This window comes from Schistosoma haematobium, chromosome 1, assembly GCF_000699445.3.
Source record: "Schistosoma haematobium chromosome 1, whole genome shotgun sequence".
Taxonomy (NCBI): domain Eukaryota; kingdom Metazoa; phylum Platyhelminthes; class Trematoda; order Strigeidida; family Schistosomatidae; genus Schistosoma; species Schistosoma haematobium.
Genome location: NC_067196.1, coordinates 83,751,322 through 83,772,102, shown reverse-complemented (window position 1 = coordinate 83,772,102; position 20,781 = coordinate 83,751,322). Strand labels below are relative to the sequence as shown.

The 20,781-nt window shown below is 32.1% G+C and overlaps 1 protein-coding gene across 1 annotated transcript in view; it reads left to right on the top strand.

The window, feature by feature from the left end:
* The first annotated feature begins 12,733 nt into the window (after positions 1-12,733).
* MS3_00002301 (uncharacterized protein) overlaps positions 12,734-20,781 on the top strand; it is a 67,615-nt gene continuing 59,567 nt past the window's right edge. The window contains exon 1 of the mRNA XM_051209879.1: positions 12,734-12,952. The gene's annotated coding sequence lies outside the window, so the exon portion shown is untranslated. The remainder of the gene's footprint in view (positions 12,953-20,781) is intronic.

Here is a 20,781-nt window from a genome sequence, read left to right as displayed (position 1 = left end):
AGTAAGTAAGTAAGTAAGTAAGTAAGTAAGTAAGTAAGTAAGTAAGTAAGTAAGTAAGTAAGTAACGTCTCCTATGACCCTATTTATAGGTTTCGCCAACTTATAAAGGTTCGTTAACGTCACCGATTATAAGGCTTTTACGCCTGTTTGACTAAGATATAAGTTTATTTAAAGGAACATCATTTACTACACATTCAGGACTTCGGTATAGTATTAACCCGATGTCTCACAGTTCGTAATTCAGCCGACAGCGCTCCAGATCACATGTCCTTTAGTCGAGCATCACTGTCTCAACAGCTAGTATGTTAACGGTGTCTTTCGTGTACAGAACAATCTCACCACTTCTACAGTTTGGTCGATCAGCCCTGCAGCTGAGAAACCAAGAAACTGAATTTCACCATCATGCGGTTCTAACGCTAACCATGTTTCTGAAATGGCAAAGCCATCACGGTCCTCTTTTCCCACTACGGTTTTCAGATCCTTAATTAAATTCTTTGAAGAACATTCTCGTACCACTTAGAGTGGTTTGGGAATAGTTCAGCTCCAAAATGTTACACTTTGAGAATCCTTAAGCATAAGGTTTTCTCACCATTGCGACAGAGCTTATTTACGTGTCCCTCTCTCAATCAACCAGTCAGAGATCCTCACTGAAATATGTCCCGGATCCAATCAGTTCTCATTGATTTTCCACTATCAGATTACTTTCGTCAAAAGAAGCGGAGTAACTTTTAATAGAGGGCTTGTTTATGTTCATTCGGAACCTTATTTTTGTTCTATTCTATGAAGCTCGTCAATTTTAATTCCTGCTACTGTCTCTTGGAGAGGCCGGTCTATTAAGGACTTAGTGTGGCTTATACAGACTTTAAACCTAGCCATTAGTTCATTTACCGAAGACTATCATAACTTATGAAAAATTACTGACCACTCTGCGATATTTCCTGAACTATTCCCGTTCCTACAGTCCAGTTTGCATCGAACGCCCAGGTCTCACTCGGTCTCCTTGATTTTTCAGGTGATACAATAAGCCACTCATTGACTTTATTTTGCTTATTAAGCAAATCATCTACGACGTTCCATCTCGCCTGCTGCTGGCTGTTTATCTGATAGCATCTAACTGTGTTTTGCAACTCAGTCGCTTAAAGAATCAGCAAAGACTTTGTAGGGCAGCATGCTTTGCATTGCCGACGTCGTTTGAAACACCTTTAGTGGTATTGGCTCCTAACCGCACGATCCTCGAAGCTCTACATATAGTTGCTCTAAAGATTGACATTCAACATGTAACACTTCGAGGTTGATAATGGTGAAAGTGATAAGTCTTGCTAGTTGAACGCTATATTCGGTTCCTTAGCTATTCTCGTAGCACCCAAGGTAGAACTATCCAGCGACCTGAACACGAGAGAAAAGGCGCAAAATATGAGAGAAGCACTTTACTCCAAAGGTCCGTTTTAGTACAGAAAATATAGGGTTTTTATAATATTTTAGATGTTCTTGGGTTTCTTGAAGATTCTAGAATGCTACCAAACATAGTAGCAGTACAGTAATCAGCCAATCAGGAACTCTACATGTGACTTTTCACTTTCTTGATGTTTCTGGCTAAAACTTCAAGTAAACGCTGATTGGATGAAATGTTTCTTAGTGTTTCCTGAACCTTTCTTGTCTTTTGCGAGTTTTCTGGATCACCCCAACAGAAAGCGGGAACAATTGCTAAGCATTGAATGGCTCGGCCTTGCAAATGTGGTCATTATATGTATCTTATTGCTATCCAAATAAAATATATGATTCTATCTCCAGCCCAAATGTGTTCTCCAGAAGTGCTACACATCGTATTGCTGATTGTCATAATACGACAAGTCAGTGAAGATAATGATGTAACTTCCACGTAATATCTTATAGGTTAGGTAGTCACGTCATGGCAAATCTACAGTTTCGGGATTAGATCTGTTATGATAGAAAAGACAAATTTACTAATATCGAAAATAATCATAATGTCATACACCTTTAATATTCACTCGGTATGGATAAAACCTCAGGTTTAGCGCAGAAATTTGGTCACACTTAAAGTTCCAACTAAACGGGAGAAGTGTAAATACACATACTGCCCACAAAAAAGCTGTTAAAACAAAATATAAACATCTCACTACCGAACCCTTTTATTCAATTTTCTGCCCCGTTGGTAGGCTGTACACAAAGTATGTAGGCAGAGCAGTAAAATTTCCGATGAGATTATAATTTATGGACGACCTTTGAGTGACGCTAAAGTGACCTTGAGAATGTCCACCTACCGACTAAAAGTAAATGAGTACTATAAAGCAGTGTGAAGAATCAGAAACATGATTTACAGTTGATAGTTTAGGTTAGGAATTAGATTTAGTGTTTTCATCACTAATTGACATCAGAGGTAATGCCAAAACATTATTTAGCCAAATGGATGAATGAATTTTGCCCCATTTAGGAATAAAACAATCTATGGATACCTGTAGTAAGGAGACAGCTTTGACCAAACTAAGCGTTGAGACACATTGAAATTTAACTGGTTAAAAACTATATTTTAACAGCAGCATCAATCCTTAATAGTAGTTAATTTTTCATCTCGTGAATTTCAGCAAATGCTGATCTTGCTAAGTATTACTGCTTGTTGGTTCACAAAGAAACTTAAGGTTTTCATTTAGTGCTAAACCCAAAAATAGAACATACAACAACTAAGGGTGCAGTTTGTCAGTTTAAATCCCAAGCATCCTATCAAAATACAGTAGTTCAGCGAAACAACTGAATAACAAAGTCTTGAGGTATTTCAAGCTCTGTATATCTACTTGAAATCCCGAGTAAAAACAAAAACCTAACACTAAACATAGAAATCTACACCACGGATCGGGTTAAAATAGACTTTTAAGAGGTAAATTGTTGAACAAATGAACCAACACTTCTAGTGCTCCAAGAAATGAAGACAGATAGAAAGTCCTTATTGATGCATTTTCATGTTATTACTTAGTTGGAATAATACAACCACTTCTAGGATGACCTTAAGATAATAGAAATAGATGTTGTGACTATTTAGATTTTCAACTTGATTAACCTACATTTAGTTTTATTTTGGTGTATGTTTACGTTTTTACACTTTTATTTACGTACATCCTTTCATTTAGGTTTTGATTCTTATAGAAATTTATTATTCAATATCAATTTTTATTATGAAAAGAAGAAATAACAATGATGTAAAAATAATCTAAATGATGAATTCCTATATAGTTAATTAATTATCTTATTTAGTCTGTATTATATTACTATAAATAGCGTTTATTACAAACTTTTAAAAGGTCAATAAGAGTTTGACGTATGAAGTCGACAACATCAGCAAGAAAATCATAAACATGAAATTTTGACATTCATAAAAACACACGTGAATTCATTTGTACTTTTAGTTGGTTTTTTCAAAATATTTTTTAATCCAAAGAGAATATGAAAACATTGTAATGGTATAAGAGGGAACTTGATGGTTGTTTGTTATTCATTATCTATTCAATATCCATAAGTATGTTATCATCATATACCTTTTATAAATTAGAAATATTAGTGAAGTCAACAGGACACGGGTGAGATCAATCGAATCACACTTAGCACAAAATTACAGAGTTACTTGGTAAAATAGAAAAACCGTACTATAATAATTAATTTGCAAAATGTTCAATAATTGTCTGGAACCTCATTGTTCTTGCATTTCTATACTAATTACTTTCTATTTCCACTCTTCCTTTCTTGATCTTCCCCATCATCTTCTGCCAGACATTACATTCCTGACTCGCGTCATATACTACTTATATTAATATAAGTAGCACGCACCACATTAGTTTAGTTGAAGTAAATTTATTTCATATATATATATATATGCAGAATTTATTCTATTTTACTTTTTCTATATTTGGCAATTTATTGTACACAATTCATAGTTATATAACATTTCAATGACCAATTCTTCATTGATTGAGATCTCTCCTTAGAAAAGAGTATTATTAATTAATCTTTTAAAATTTATCAAATATGTAAAAAAAGCCATTCATTAGAAAAATAAACAGGTAGATACGCGCTATTGAGGAGTCTCATATTAGGACGAAACAGCGGTCCAGTGTTTCCAGGTTTTCCATGGTGGTCTAGCTTCATTTGACTCATGAATTCAACTATAAAATGAAATACTTATTTAAAATGAGTTTAATTTATAGTTTCTCACAATACTGTTCTTAAAATATATATCGTATAAGTATAGTAGGTTCCTAGTTAAAAGTAAGTTAATTCAGTCTTCAATAATTCAGGACCCAGTAACTATAAACATCAAATGAAGACAATTTACTTCACGTTAGAATAGCAGTTGAAGGGGCTTTTACAGGATGAAAAACAAAAGAAGTTAACATAATAATTACAATTTCAGTGAAGATCAAAATGTGAAGAATAAAGTTCGGAAAGAATAAAATAAAACAATGAAACTAAAATTATGATATCACTTTATGACTGAAAATTAATAAGAAATTAAAAAACATTAATTGATTGATGTCTTTATGATTAACTTCAAACTTCGTTACTTAAGTTATACGAATATTCGTCAAAATTAGAACGAATAGTTTGACAGAAATTGGGCGCCGAGTAAAGAGAAGTCATTATATGTGAAAATTATATTTGATGATTTTGATTTTGATTATTATCCTGAAGAAGTCCATGCAAGTTAGATGGACGAAACGTTGGAATTATCCGAATTTCAATCGTTGAGATCATTTCAAATATAATTTTCACATATAATGACTTTGTTACTTAAGGTCTGTAATTCGATAAGTCTATGCGGAATATTTTTTTCCATATGTTTTGAAAAGATGCATGTTATAGATACCAAGAAGTTTTGTAAATGACACTTACTTACGCCTGTTACCCCTCATCAAAGAACATAGGTCGCCCACCAGCATTCTTTATTGAACTCCGTCCTAAACACTCCTTTCCAATTGGTTCCAGTTCCTATTCATCCTTTTGATGATTGTATGTTCGATGGGTTCGGTAGGGCTGATCGATTCGATATTTCGAAATATTCATGCAGATAATTTTTGTAAAACTAACGTAATTTTCTGTGTGCAATCTAACACATATGTATCGTAGTGCAATACATAAAAATTTGTTTATTAAATATCATTTTTTTAATTAAATAAGAGTGGTGTTTAGAAATGTAAAATATAGTATTACGATCATTAAAGTTGCTAATCCTCACCGTAAAGGTGACATATACTGTGACTGGCTCTTTCCAATGTCAACCCTACGACGTTTTGGTCTAAACACATAAATGTATCAGCTATCGCTTATGTATTATGAAGCATAGTTGTTATGTCTTATGGCCCGTCAAATATCTCGTGACAAAACTGCCAATCAGAATATCGACTTCTATAACCTTCTTCCTGTGCTAAACCAAAAAATGAATCAAAACAATACTAACAACCATGAGTCTACACTTAATCCTTATTGGTTTTCTGTATTTCAGCTCCTCGCCTCGCCCAGACCGTTAAATCTAGAACACAAATATCAGGCTCCGCTTTATGAATCGTATGTTTCAGAAATACATGGTTTATATACAAGCAGACCAGACCGCATCACAGCTTGAAATCAAAAAAAGTAATTATCATACAAGTTCAAGCCAAAAGTGACTGTAAATATGGAGGACTGTAACTAATAGATTAAGAGTAAATTAAGAATGTAAATCGTATATGAGAAACCAATATATATATATAAAATTCCAACATTTCGTCCAGCAAACTTGTCTGGGCTTCTTCAGGGTAATCGTCGAAGAAATATATAGCGTTCTAACATACAAATCAAATCTATACTGTGTTAATGCAATCACATTTGGTTGTTGATTTTTGTAAATAAGATAACACGAGTCAGTTACATGGGAATCATGTTAAAAGTTCACGATATAGAGTTAAATGACTGGATGAATTGTGTATGTGTTTATGCATGTGGAAGATTGAGTTATTAATGATTGATATTAGCTGTTAATATTTTTATACGATGGAAAAAATAAAAGTGCAAGTTGAAGGTTGAAAAACGGTTACTGAATCATTAATGTGCATGTAAAATGTGAATCATCAAATACATAATTGTATTGCTAAAAATAACACACTAATTTCCGTCAATATAACGATAATTGTGAAATAAACAGGTTGAATAAAGAAAGGGTCCAATTACTTGTTAACGAATATTTGCCAAGTAGACACTAGTTGATTACCATCCTTTCGGTCCAGGCTGTTGTTGTTCACCCATATATACAGCGCTTCTGCTGTCAATCTTTCTTTATGAGTGTTAAAACCTTTCTGAAGTATTTTGTTTCCTTCAAAATTAATCTTGTGCCTTCTTTCCAGAGCATGTAACGCTATCGCAGACTTATTCCCAAGTTTCTTTAGGTCAACCGAGGATTTGGGAACGTTTTTCAAACACTGTTTGTGTTCCTTCAACCTTACATTCAATTCCCTGGATGCTTCTCCCACATAAGGCGCATTACAATCATCACAGTTAATCTCATAGAAAATATTTTGTTGTTCTTCCTTTGGGAACCTATCCTTAAGTTACACTAAGGCCGATCTTATGGTATCACAAGCCCAAAAACGCACTCCTATATATATCATCTTGATGAACAAAACAATATCGAATCACAATACATATCTTATACAAATACAAAATTAAAAGACAATTATTTCTAAAAAATTTCTATTACTTTTAATTGTTAAATGAACAGGGATCATTTTCATTTTACAACCACATAACGAACACAGTAGAGGATCAAGAAGTCAGTCAATGTTATATACACTATTTTTATTTAACTACAGTTAACTGAAATAGTGGATAAGATTTACAACTCAAGAATATGATCTTATTTCAATTGTGTCCTACAATGTAGGTGGTCTCATAGTGAAGATTTGATTACCTTTCTATAAGACATCACTAATCCAGTGCTTCCAGGTTTTCCATGGTGGTCTAACTTCAACTGACTCATGAATTCAACTCTTAAGATCACTCTTTAGTCAATAAAATTATGCTTTGACAATCAAATTTAATTCTTACCTGTTATTTGAAGAAAACGCCAAAAACAAAAATTGATTAACAGTTATGTGTAACGAAAATCATCTAATTTCTCATAATCGAAATATGAACTAGATTTAGACCAACTGACATTTAGCAGAATCAAAATCAATGGTTTATATTTAGAAATATAAGCTAAGCGATTACATATATTAGTTTAACCAACTAGATTATCCCATATTTAATATATATAAGAAGAAAGAAGTTGGCTAACAACAGCTAAAATTAATGTATATTCTTTAATATAAATGAGTCGAAAATGTTTTTAAACTGCATGTGAAAATGCGGATTACAATTGTTTACCTTATATACCCATTATGAAAACGCATACTGTTATAATAGATATGATATGAATAGTTCTTTAATTACTATGATGTATTGAATATATGTGGAAATGTTGATGTTACTGTGTTAATAATAAAAAGCCTTTCTAAATGATAAGACTAAATTGTGCATAGCTTAATGTAATTTCATTCCTTTTCTTTGTATAAATTTATAACATGATAAAGAAAGTAAATTCATCATAGAAAAGTAGATAATAGTGTACTGAATGAGAATACAAGTGGGGACAATCGAATAAATTTGAATGCAAAATTACAGAATCTCTTAGTAAACTCTGAGAATCATACAGTAAATACTTCATTTGTAAAATGTTAATCATTTATCTCAAACTTGACTATTCATTTAGCAGATGTTAATCAATCGTCTCAGACTTCATTGTTCTTTCGTTTTCATAACCGATCATTCTTTGTTCTCGTTTGCTTTTATTCGATCTTCCTGACGTTTTTCCCCCAGACATTTTACTTTCGACTGGTGATACATACTACTTATATCTGTCGACATCAGTAGTGAACATTATAATAATACTTAATTTTTAAATAAGATCTCCATTAGTTACTTTCATATAACTTCAGTTATGTCTTACCTCCTATTCGACAATAAAGAAATTAAAAAAGAAATGCGCCCCTAGTAGAAGTCTATTGTAACCCAACTCATATTTAGTTTCTGTATTACTCAAATAGAAACGAATCAAACTATATTCAGAGACTTAGCCTGTTGGATATAATATATACGAACCTATAAGGTTGATTATATTTGAAATGAGAAACAGATTTAGGAATGATAGATTCTTATGATGGATTATATCTAATAATTTATAAATAAGATCATCTTGGAAAGTTTAATTAAAAGTTAAGTACTATGTTAAAACTTTCTCTATACAAAACAGAGAGCAATGAATCTAATAATTAATATGAATCAATTTTTGTATTCAACTCTGGACATATGACATATGACATGTCATGATATCAGTATAGCCTAGTTAAGTGATTACATCTATTTGATGAAGTCGATTTTGTTTAAGTTATGCCCAAAATGTAATCTATTCAGTTTTAATGATTGAAAAGTTTAATATGATATCAGAAAATTGAACAGAAATATATTTATTATACAGAATAAACAAACAGTAAAGTAAACAGGTTATCAAAAATCATAAATACAAAACAAATTGATATAAACAGATTGATATGTTGATAAGTTTTGAAAGCATATTTCTTGACATTTGAATAAAAGTTGAACAAGTTATAGAAATTTACTATTTAAGCAAAGATGGATAGTAGCTAACAGTGTGGTCCAAGACTCGCGTTTCGTCCTATTTGACACTCGTCAACTGTATGTGCCTGCATACACATATGCCAAAAAGAGACTGAACAATTGTAGTCCTAAATAATAATGGGAAGATAAAAGTAAACAACACCAAGTGAATTTAAACTTTCCCATATTGCACAAACAGGTAGCTATCAGGACTTAGTAGCTAAGTAGATAACACGATAGTGTTTGGAGCGATCAGTACTCGATTCAAATCTCGGAGTGAACATCAACTCTGGGATACAGGTACATCCAATTGACGAGTCCCGAATAGGACGAAACGCGTGTCCATTACTAGCCACTGTCCATCTTTGCTTAAAAAGATTATGACTGGAGGCTATATCGGGGCAATCCGCACAGGATGAACATGTGAAAGCATGAGACTAATCAATTGCAGTCCTTAATAACAATCGGAAGATACAAGTAAAACAACACCAAGTGAATTTAATAAATTACTATTTCATATTCTTTTTTTTTCCAGTAACTTAAATTTTGTTTTTCATCTAAAATCGCGAGCATAGATAAATGCATTGTCTAATAAATGTTGAGGATTTTAATAGTTTGCATAGGTTTAAGAATTATGTGAAAACTTATTGTAAAGTGGATTAAATAACACTCAGCTAAACTATGACTGTTTAACAAAGTACAAATAATAAGTTAACATGACTTTAATCAGAATTGTGAATTTACCAAGGCAGTGATAAATTGACAACAATTTCCTTCTGACTATATAAATTCGATGTATGTCCTTGGCCACATATATTGGAAATCGATTGATGGTGTTCAATGAACTAAATAAAAGAGGATCTATCGAGTTTTATTTATTTCAGGGAACAATTCATTTCGTACGTGTTGATTAGCCTTGCTACTGAATAAGAAATATTCATTGAAGTATTTCTTCAATAATTTTTTTTAACACAACAGTTTTGTCTTTCAAGCATAGATAAAAGAAGACAACTTTCTCATTAACTGAACCATACTTGATGTGTTCGTTCAGTTTAACATACTTATCAAAGACTTTCTGAAGACTAACATTTTTGTATAACCCCTTTTTTAATGACTGCAAATTCATCTTTTAATATCTCTTTGGATCACATTTTATGATATACTAAGTAAAAACTGTTCTAGTTTAGATAAATGCTACTCTATGTGCTTTCATGATGGATGTGCTTTTACAATCTTTTTTGGGTTCATTGAATTTTGAGATAAATGAAGTGGAATTTTACTTCCTTCCCATATTAAATAGTTAACTCCATGTCGATAAGTGTTTAATTAAGAAGATCAAGTAAATATGTGGAATATTTCACTGTTACAGACAATAAATTTATCATCAGTATATCTATATTAAAATAATGATTTACGAAGATAGTGTTCCACCTTTGCTTGATTTAGGTTATCCATAAATATATCAAACAAAATTCAATTCATTGGGGTATCAATGGGAACTCCATCACTTTGATGATTCATTATATTATTGAATAGCAACTGAAAAGGATTGCCCAGGACAGGGTTGGATGGAGAAAGCTGGTGAGCGGCCTATGCTCCTAGACGAGGGGTAATGTAGAAGACCCATTCAACTATTGTATTATTTGACTGCCCACTGTAATTTAGACACTTGATCCACCATTTAATTTTCTGTGTGAGTCTGACTGAGCACATGTCAATTTTTAATCTAATCTCCCATTGGTTGTAATACACAAGCAATCAATAATTTATCCATACTTGATTAACACTCATAAATATATATGGATTTTTAACACTCACACACACACACTCTTGGTTTCCCTGTGTGCTTGCTTCCTGTACGCTTGCGGATTTTACCAATCTTTAACAATAAACTATCTCTATAACTGATGTTCAGGCTTTTGAATAATCTCGAGTAAATCCATAATTCTACTAGGAGATTTAGCCTGCCTTAAATACTCCGTTAACGGGATACTATGTATTGGAGTCAGATATAGAGGATACTAGCCTCTACAGTAACAAGCGCAAGTAAGTAATATTAAATATCTTTTATACACCATTACCATTCATTTCTAAATGTTGTTTAGTACGTGATGAACTAATTTTGAAATTATTTCTTGCCGTTCAGAACTTATATTATTATTATTAATGGCTTTATTCAATATTGTATTTTGATACAATACAGAATTCTCAGCACAAGGTATCCCAACAAGTTTCTTTTACATAAAAAAGGGAGGAAAAAATTGAGAAAAAATTTAAAAAATAAAAAAATCTGAAACTTTACAATTTCCCAAATTACAGACATGTTTAAGAATACAGGTTATTGACTAGGTTGACTCTAACAGCCTGTTCGTCACAGAGTAAGGTAATATATAATCTTTATACTTTTGCTTGCGTGCATGGATTTTAATGTAATTACGTCCCCTTCTACCAGAGGAAAAAGTAACAACAAGATAAATGACCTTCAACACTGTGTTTATCAAAGAGTCTCTAATGGCACAAGCATTATGGGACCTCAAAGTGTTGTTTAGATGCCATTCATGTCTCATGCTAAAGTTAACAGCTTGACATTTAGACGGATTAAGTATGAGATCATTAACAATAGACCAACATTCAATACGAAACAAAAACTCATTCATTTCTATGGGATGTAAAGAGGTAGGAATCGGCATACATACAGTAAGATCATCCGCATATTTCACAAAAATGTTTTCTGTAGAAGATGGTATATCATGCAGAAAAAAAGAGAAAAAAAGAGATGAAAGACGGCTCCTTGTGGTACACCTTCATGAAACGGTAGAGACTTTGAACACTTTCCTGCAAAAACTGTGTATTGTTCCCTTCCAGAGAGGTAGGAACATAGTTAATAATAAATTTATTTCAAAAATCTCCTAGTTACAAATATGATTAGGTTTATAAAGTGTGGTATATTTTGATTTTACATTTTACTTATCTATGTACTTGATTTATACTTTTAACTAATAAAGGCATTTATACTTATTCATCTGACTTGAATTTCGAATGGTTTATCAATTATGTAACAGAAATTATGACGGAATTAATAGATATATCGTTAATCCAGTAGATTAGATTAGACTATAACACTTTTCATGCTTGAACATTGTTGTTTCTTTTCCATTTAGATTTTCATAATTCATAGTTGTAAAGGAAATGATATAACGAAACTAACTAAAATATACGCACTGCTGAGGAGTCCCACAATAGGATGAAACAGCCGTCCAGTGCTTCCAGGTTTTCCATAGTGATCTGGATTCAACTGACTCATGATCTCAACCATTGACAATATACATTGTTAACAGATGCTCTATATTTTTTGTTATTTTGGTACCAAACAAAGGTTTTGATATTTTGTCACAGATTCATTATTGTCTAGAATAAGAAAATAGATTATTGTTTGTTATCTAAATTTTTCATTCTAATTACCTAATTTAAATATATGCAAATCACTTTACTAAGTAGAATGCAACATTATAATCGTTTGTTTTTTTTCTTCTTTAGAAAATACAATAAATAATCTTCTTGGAAGTTAACTATTGTCAACGAATTCTAGACAACTGTCTTTTAAATATCAAAATTCTTTTTAACTAGATTACGAAATTTCAACCTTACCCTTTTCTTAAATTCCACTGTTTCGATGATTTCACTCTCATTTTTATTGTTGCTGTCGTTGTTGTTATTGTTGTTAGTAACATCATCAATTTCCCAGTTCAGTGAACTTATTAATAAAGACTTTTACAGACATGATCGATTACTTTTTATTGATTTGGTCGGAACTTTGTAAAACAAAACAACAACAAAAAAAGAGGAATGGGATATTGGTCTAATGACCAAATGGATGACTGGACATATTTGTATTAGCACACAATAATAACACAATAAATGTGTATAATTCTATAGTGAATAAGGAAGAAATGTAAGTGAACCAATCAAAAGTTATTACTAAATGAAGCAGGGCTGAAATAGGAAATCTCAACAAATAATATACACAGTAATAATATGATAAAGTAATTCCATGTTTATAATATTACAAAATTTATAAAATGGATAATAAAACAATATTTGATTGTAATATATAGGAGGGAAGTTTTTGGAAGCACATCCTAATCATTATATAACAAAATAGAATTCAATTTAAACAAAGAATTTCCATATTTATTCTGTGTATACGAATTATACGAATTACTTTGATTCATTCATCAAAACTATAATCGTTTCGGTAAGTGTTGGATAATTATTTTGATAAGGTTACATTTGGGATTGATTTGTTAAAAAATAACTTTTGAAGGTGTTCAATATTTATAGTAAAACTACCAAGCAAAATATTTCATTTTCTGTTGACGATTCATTAAACATTTACATTTGGTAATTCCTTGTTTCAAAAATGTTACTAAGGTCCTTACAGACAGTTATATATTTCTCTTTCATTCAATAACTGATATCATCTTGATTACTTGAACTGATACATCTGATGTAGGATTCAATAGTTTAATCTAATTTAAAGTATTTAGTCTATTATACATATTTCGATAGAGCAATGAGAAGATGGAGTTTATCTCAGGAAAAATGTGATGTATTTACATCATACATTTTGAACAATACATCACATTTTCTTTTAGATCAACTTCACATTCTCATTGCTCTATCGAAATTTGTAACTTATTTATTGAAAATTGAATTGTTATGGTTATACAATCACTGTCATGCAAGATAATATCTAAACTGATGTTTAAATCATCATTAGTGTAGAATATATTTCATACAATAATTTGATTATACGAGTTATTCATAACACGCAAACTGTAAAACAAAAGATTGATCAATTGTAGTCCTAAATAATAATGGGAAAGTACAAGTAAACAACACCAAGTGAATTTAAACTTTCCCATATTGCACAAACAGGTAGCTATCAGGACTTAGTAGCTAAGTAGATAACACGATAGTGTTTGGAGCGATCAGTACTCGATTCAAATCTCGGAGTGAACATCAACTCTGGGATACAGGTACATCCAATTGACGAGTCCCGAATAGGACGAAACGCGTGTCCATTACTAGCCACTGTCCATCTTTGCTTATAGAATAACAATGTTTAAGGGCTGTTCAACTGAAAATAGCATTTGAAAATTTATACGGAACTCATGTAAATGATTTGGTATATTACGATCAAATAACAATGAAATCTTAAATTTAAGTTAAAAATTGAATACATTAACTGTCTATTAATATTTGTTTATTTTGTTCAGTGGGTAATTCAAGCTTTTACTAATCAAGGTGTAATCTATATTTACGATAATTGATGGTTTCTATGGCTGTCTTGTAACCATATTTATAACATTTATTTATGACAATTGTCAAATATTTAACCCATAAGTCAATTCTTTCTAGAGAGGAGGAAATCTATAGATCTTTAATTTTAAGTTACTTCCTTTCCAATAAAGCCAGTACTTCCACGAGAAAATTCTATTTCGATTAGAATGGCTAACCTAATGAGGAATGTCTCAAAGAATGATACAGATAGATGATTACGAAAGCATATGTTGTTAATAATGCTTTAAATGTCTAGACAGATAGCATATTATGCATTGGACTATAACTATGTATTTAAGTGTTTCGATTGATAACATGGTTCAGCATTGATCACGGTGATGCAATTGTAGTGTCACCTTTTGTTTTTTCCTCAATCTTGTTCAATCTTTATAATTTTGAATCCAACTAGTTAACTTCAGTTGGCTAGCAGAAAATGTTAAATAACAGCTTTTCTTGTAAGATGCTATAAAGGACATTTGTAAATATGAATGATCTAGGCACTTAATTCCCCGTAAACAAATGCATTCATGAACATTTTGTTTATGAATGTATCGTGAAATACAAACTATCTAACCAAATTCCTGACACTTACAATCTTGAACAACTAAACAAAGAACCAAGTTATGAGAAATGCTTCAAGTTTATTTCATATAAGATAAAACTAGTTATTTTCTAAGGCTGTTAACAACATCGAAAAATGAATATGTTTCTAAGATGAAGAAGAAAAAATATATAAATAACTTGGTAACTAACATATCGTTTAATCAATATGGTTAGGGTAGGTAGAAATATTTAGTTTCTAGATTCTTCTTTGAATGAGTCATTTAATAAAATACCATTTGGTTACATTTAATTTTATGTACATGTTTATACTTTGTAAAGAATTTGTGTAATGAATATTGATTTCATCAAATTGTAATTTATCTTTCCACATTTGGAGTTTATACACAGGAAGAGAAGATTTTGAATAAATGATAAGAATTACGGATGTACATTGAAATAGTAGACGAATGTGCAACATTATTTTCAGTGATTTATTAGATTCCACTAAGTTTGATAGTAAAAAATAAATGATCTAGAGATTAAATGAATCACTGAGGAGGAAAACAACATCTAAATTAATGTAAAATAAGCGTGTTGTGGTCGGTATTCAATATCATCTTTAAACGTCGTATTCATGTTCATCCTGATAACCGTCATTAGATAAATGCCCCAACGGTGTATTAATCAGAAGGCTGCGTGTTTGAATCACATCGGGCTTACCAATACTGTTGTGGTCGGTATTCAATATAATTCTTAACCATCGCATACAGTTCATCCTGATAACCGTCATTAGATAATGCCCCAACGGTGTATAAACCAGAAGTCGAATACAAAGTGTTGATCAAGTTTATTATTGAATCATGCACAGATCACCAAAATTACAGGTACGCTAAGCAAGCATGAAAGAATAGTGCCGAAAAGCAAACGGGCAAGCGAGTGAGTGTGCGAGTCGAATCAGCGAGTCAATGAACAGGATTAAAATGTACATACATATACATAGTGAAGTGAATGAATCAATTAAGCGACTAATATTAAGGCTAGCAGAATGAATATATGCATAGGCAGTAAGCAATGCTCAAGCATACATATTCATACAAGTGCAACAATAATAAAGGTACAATGGTATAGAAAAGTTGTTATTGTACGAATGACTCTATCCGTTAAATAATTTAACAAAAGAGCTTAACCAAATTAAATGTGAACAAACTCAATTGCACGTGAACTGTTATAAGTGTCAAAACTACAAGGGTTTTTCAACAAAGTAAACATTTATTTTATTAATAAAAGAGTATCCAGTGTCTATTCAGTAATCAGAGAGGGGTTTTGTGGAGATTGTAGTAATTTAATAATTGCATTCATGAGTCCATTGAAGCTAGACCACCATAGAAAGTCTGGAAACACTGAACAGCCGTTTCACCTTAGCATAGGACTCCTTAGCAGTGCGCATCCACGATCCCGCCTCGCGAGATCCGAACATACAACCTAACAGTCTCGCGTGCGAACGCTTAATCTTTAAACCACTGAGCTGGCGTCCAACAGTGTTAATGTCAAACTACAACCAATTCAATAACTTAATAAAACTTTCTTGATATATATATATATATGGTCAATATTTTACACAGATTCACAAAATGCATTTTGAAAGATAAAATTATATAGAGAACAACTGTTCAAGTGCACTTTAACATACATTTTTACTTTACAAATTTATTTAAATGTCTGGTTTTTTTATAAATAAGGTGAAAAAATCTATGTACATCAATCACTACGTATATGCTAACATGTTCATAACATATTACTATATGCTATTGTACTAATAATGTTAAAATTTGATTGATAAGATTTCATCTTATGGAAAAGTGAACATGATTATGATCGATAACCAAATTATGATCCGATTTTAATAATAATAATAATAATAATCGATCATTTTCATATTTTGTGATGAATAGTCTGTGTAAACATTTTGCTTGTACGGATATCGTTAATCCAAAGGATAGCATAGGTATATTAATGGTTGAGAATTTCTTACAGGCTATACCATTAAAAAAATTTCTCATTGATAACAATTTTGTTGACTTGTAAACGGAACTTCAAAGTCGAACGACAACTGTTTTGAAGATATCAAAACAGAATTCTGTTATGTTATTTGTGTATTTTTGTAACACTATTCTTGGCAGCAAAAATCCACCGAGGGTGGTGAAATGTACCTTTGATCTCAGTGCTATCAATAGACAACGGCGTAATAAGTGTTCTCTGAACAAGTTTTCAAGCTAGTATATTTCAGTCTAGTCATAAAGATAGCCAAGTTTGAACAGTCAGTCAATTATTCAACAACGTAGAACTTCTTACGTATGTACATCAGTTCGAGTTGTCATTCCACATTAGCACAGAGATGTAGTTGTCGACTCAAATCCCATAGTGGTAGAGGTAGTAAAAGTATAAGCAGCAATCGGAAACATTAGGGTTTGAAGATGTTATTCAAGGAGTATAATCCGGTGAAATAAATTTGGAAAGAGAAAAAAAGAAGGAACATGAAGAATTCAAAAGATTAGAATTTGGGAGAAAACAAAGAATGGATGCACCTGCACCATTGCAAACGATTTTTAGCCATGTCATCCAAGGTCCCTAACCATCGGTTGCTATCGTCTCGCGGATCCCAACGAGGTAGTCCACACCTACCAACATGGCTCAGTCCACTTGTCGGTGACTTCATAGATCTGTGCCGTGTTTTGGTCTGGCCGCCCCTATCCTTCTTCCAAACTACTCCTACACCAGAAAATCGCTCGTTGGGGCAGTCGGTGGTTGGGCATACGTAACACATGTCCCAGCTTCTATGAGTGCATGGTAAAGCTCTTAACTTTATATAGTAAGCTAGTCTTTTCACATTCATAGTTTGACTTTGTTTATTATTGTAACTAAACATCTGTTTTCTAGTAGGACATTTTCCCCTGAATATTTTCATAGTGTTTGAAATATAATCCTTCAAAATCCAATAACGATTATCTGCCAATAGAGATAATGTGCATATGTCTCGATTTTGATACCTTGGTTTCCCTTTTAATTTCAATACTCAGAAAAATCAATCACATATGAACAGCATTTAGTTAGATATTGAAAAACATTGTTGTTTTGATGGAATTCAACATAGGTAGACAAGATAACTTACGTACTCTCGTTCTGATATGTTCACTGGAAATCATTCATTTATAAATTTCATTTCAAGTATCTCAACTTATATTTGCTTTTGTTCAAGCAAACCTTAAGGGATGTAAAAAGACAACATTAATAAAAGCTTATCAAACGATTATCTGTATCTCAAAGATTTCACAATTTACTTAATTATTTGTATTTCAAGTGATTAAGTCATAGCTTGACTGACTGTGTCATCATCTCTTTCACTTATTCTCTTCCAATATAAATTGAATTTGTGTGCTTGATAAAAGCAGTTTGATTGATTTATAAAATTCTTTAGATTTCTTTTATTTAATTATCTCCTCATGTGGCCGAAGTCATTGTGAATACTTACTTACTTAATTACTATCACTTGTTAGGTCGTCCACCAGTATTCTCCATCTACCACTGTCCTCCACTCTGCTTTCCAATTCTTTCCAGTTCCTATTCATCCTTTTTCTATGTCTGTTTCTAATTCCCAGAATAGTGTATTCTTCAGCCTTCCACTTTTTCATTCCCCTTCAAGATTCCAAGTTAGCGCTTGCTTCGCGATGCAGTTTGATGATTTCCGTAATGTAAGTCACACTCACCTCCAACGTATTTTCCTAATTTCCTCTTCAAATGGAGGCTGGTTTGTTTTCTCTCACAGTATGTTGTTGCTGATGGTACCCGGTCAACGTACATTCAGTATTTCGTGTAGACAATTGTTTATCGATACCTGTACTCTTTTAATGATGATTGATGTAGTTCTTAAAGTTTCATCTCCGTACAATATAACCAACTGTCTCGACGTTCGTATTGAAGGTTCTGATTTCGCTATTCACTTTCAGAAAGTTGTGTTGAGTTTTAGATATTTTTCAGTTGTGGGAGTGCTGCCCTTTTTTGTAATCCGTGCATTTACATCTGTATCAAATCCCCCTTGTCTATCGATGATTCTGACCAGCTACGTGAATGTTTCTACCTCTCACAGTGACTGTATTGTGAATATATTCCATTAATTTAGAATCAAAGTATTCAATATATATATTAGTCTTAAATTTTTCAGATTTTTGAATTCGAATTAAATTTTTCTAAATACGTGGCTTTTTTCGAAACCCATTTTATATTGATTTATCAGTACAAGGTTGTGGAGATTGTTGAGTTCTCATTAAGCTCATGAAGTGATCAATATTAGACCACCAATGAAAACCTAGAAGAACCGGACGGCCATATCGTCCTAGTATGGGATTCCTCAGCAATGCACATCCACGATCGCGTACGCGGGATTTCAACCTCGCTTTCGCGCGCGAAACTGAAGATACTGAGTTTGAATCTCGCATGCGGGTCCTTGGATGCACATTGCTGAGAAATCCCGTCCTATGACGAAACAACTGTCCTGTGTTTCCGGATTTTTAATGGCGGTCTAACATTGATCGATTTATGGTCTCAATCAAGATTAATTTATATTTCAGGTTCCAAATATTCTAGTGTTTTGATAAAACTTGACAAGTTTAATAGAGTATAAACAGTTATAGAGTCGTTTTTTATTAAATCTTTTGGAATTATAAAAAATGATTTATTTATGAACATGTCTGATACTCACTTTGAATGAAATTACCTCTCGAATATATTATAAATCTAAAAAATCTCTCATCTTTTGTTAAACAACTAAAGCTGGGCTAATATGATGCTTTATAATATAATATGTCGTATAATAATTGTTAACATTGTTCATTACTAAACCCATGTAACTCATTTAGTCGTAATTTGTAGTTGGTGTAGTAATACTATCAAGAAGATATTACAAATAAATGAGTGAACCTAACTTGAGAAAGTGATTGGCAGACTAACATACAACTATTGTAGTGAACGAGAACACAAGTAGGGAAAATCGGATGTATTTTAATACATTACAGAATATCTTATTAAAATCTGAGAACCATACAAAATAAATACTTCATTTGCAAAATGCCAATCAATCGTCTCAGATTTCATTGTTCTTTCATTTTCATACCAATCATTCTCTATTCTCGTACCCTTTTCTTCGATCTTCTTAATCTTCTTCTGCCAGGTATTTCACTTTTGATTGATGAAACATACTACTTATATCTGTCAACATCAGTAGCACAAAGCACACTATCATTCAATAACGAAAACCGCATAGATATAAGAAAAAAGAAGGCTAGACTTTGTAAGAGAATTTATATGTCTTAGAAACAAGTAATGAAATAAACGAAACTTATAGTGTATACAGTATGTACATGACTCTGAATGATAGAGGGATTTAAAAAATGAAAATGAATTTTGACAAAATGTGACATTTCAAGTTACAAATCACAAAGTTTAATACGATATTGGAGTGTAGATTTTACTTTCCTGTTAACTATAAGGGACTTTTGAATAGTATTTAACAGAATTAAACAGTAATCCACTGTTAATATTGACTTATACCAATGTTATTAAGTTTACAGTCAAAACGTTTGTACTATAATTCTTATGACAAGTAGTAGCTAGCCTGTAGTTAAATTTATGAGTATTTTAACAAACAGATGATTTCTGAACACAGTAAGAAGATTATATCAAAGTTACCTAATTCAACAGGATTCTTTTTATACTGATCAACATATGATAGAATTAAATATAAATCTAAAATAAGAGAATACACGTCAAGTACAGATAAAGATCATACTAATAAAACGAACTAATTCAATTTCACTAAGAGTTTTATAATCGTAATATTGTACCTGGGAAATCTGGAAGCACTGCAAGGCCGTTTCATCATAGTATGGGACTCCTCAGCAGTGCGCATCCACGATCCCACCCCCAGCGGGATTCGAACCCAGGACCTATCTGGCTCGCGCGCGAGTGCCTAACCATCGGACCACTGAGCCGGCCGGCATCGAACGGTGTTAATGTCTAACTTCAACCAATCCACGAAGTTGCGCTACCGTACACCATACATCAATCAATATAAATAACAATTTTGATCGAAATCTAGACAGATCTTTAACAGTACATCTCATGTGATCAAGTATTGTTCGAATA